The sequence below is a fragment of the Austrofundulus limnaeus genome, unplaced genomic scaffold, assembly GCF_001266775.1.
Source record: "Austrofundulus limnaeus strain Quisiro unplaced genomic scaffold, Austrofundulus_limnaeus-1.0 Scaffold1572, whole genome shotgun sequence".
Classification (NCBI taxonomy): Eukaryota; Metazoa; Chordata; class Actinopteri; order Cyprinodontiformes; family Rivulidae; genus Austrofundulus; species Austrofundulus limnaeus.
Genome location: NW_013953974.1, coordinates 13,554 through 15,236, shown reverse-complemented (window position 1 = coordinate 15,236; position 1,683 = coordinate 13,554).

Below are 1,683 nucleotides of genomic sequence, written 5' to 3'. Positions count from 1 at the left end.
TAGTCTGGGTCACTTCCTGTGAAGTCTGGTCACTTCCTGTGTAGTCTGGGTCACTTCCTATGTAGTCTGGTCACTTCCTGTGTAGTCTGGGTCACTTCCTATGTAGTCTGGGTCACTTCCTGTGTAGTCTGGTCACTTCCTGTGTAGTCTGGGTCACTTCCTGTGAAGTCTGGGTCACTTGCTGTGTAGTCTGGGTCACTTCCTGTGTAGTTTGGGTCACTTCCTATGTAGTCTGGGTCACTTCCTGTGTAGTTTGGGTCACTTCCTGTGTCATCTGGGTCACTTCCTGTGAAGTCTGGGTCACTTCCTGTGTGGTTTGGGTCACTTCCTGTGTAGTCTGGGTCACTTCCTGTGTCGTCTGGGTCACTTCCTGTGTCATCTGGGTCACTTCCTGTGTAGTTTGGGTCACTTCCTGTGTCGTCTGGGTCTCTGTAGGAATATCAACATGAATGTTACTCATACTGGAATAAGTGTGTGATGTGAAACTGTCAGGGGTGAAAAGGTTTATAAACTGTTTGGATTGGATGAAAAAATATTATTGGATGTGATCGAGTGTCATCAAATGTGGTCAGGTGTTCAACATGCCCCACCTCCAGGCCTGGCTCCAGAGTGGGGCCCCGTAGACCCACGTCCGGGCGAGGGATCACTGAATCCATTTATGGTACTCATCATTAGGGGTCTTTGGGCTGCACTTTGTCTGATCCCTCACCTAGGACCTGTTTGCCTTGGGTGACCCTACCAGGGGCATGAAGGCCCCAAGAATATAGCTCCTAGGATCATTGGGACACTCAAACCTCTCCACCACCATAAGGTGGCAGCCCAGTGAGACCCATCTGTCGTCAGATGCTGTGTTCAGACTGAACCTGTTTTGCAGGTCAAAAACGTCCAATACCTCAAGTTGGATGCTTGTGCACTTTAAAGTCAGACGCCCATATCAGTAGTCAAAATGTCTCTGGATGGGTGAAACCAAGACTGAGCACAGTGTGAAAAGACGTGCTCAAGACAAACTTCTTGACTTTTAGCTGTTTTCTCTGCTGGTCTCTTTGTACAATCAATGGTGGATGAAAATGAGAGTCTGGCTTGGCTTTATTTAYTGAAAGCAAGAGAACATCATTGGTACACCAACTACCAGCACTCGATTTCAGCTGAAGAGCAGCTGTCCATTGGTCTCAGGTTAGTGGACATCATTGAGGAGAACGTCCTGTCACTATATAATAATTGTAATAATAGTTACCACGTCAAATAGCTGAGTCTCTGTGATTGGTTGATGCTCCGCGTCTAGGTGCAAAAGTTCATATCTGCTTTGGACGCAAGTTCAAAACACTTTAAAACACAAAGCACTAGATGCACTAGACACACAGCAACACTTCTCCATGAGCACATCCACCATAGTCTGCATGAAAACCAGAAGCTGCTAACGCTCAAATCACGTTCGACCTGAACGCAGCATTACACGACGGCTCAGCCACAGATTTTCTTCTGAGTTTTGATTTCTGTGGGTCGAACCACTTCCTGTTGTCAGATCAGCTGACCTCATTGATCGTCTGTAAAACAGAAACAACCGATTTAACCAGATCTATTACCAGTGCTGTCAGATGGGTTAACTGATCAATGACTTCTTGTTTTACATCTGTGTGTGTGTGTGTGTGTGTGTGTGTGTGTGTGTGTGTGTGTGTGTGTGTG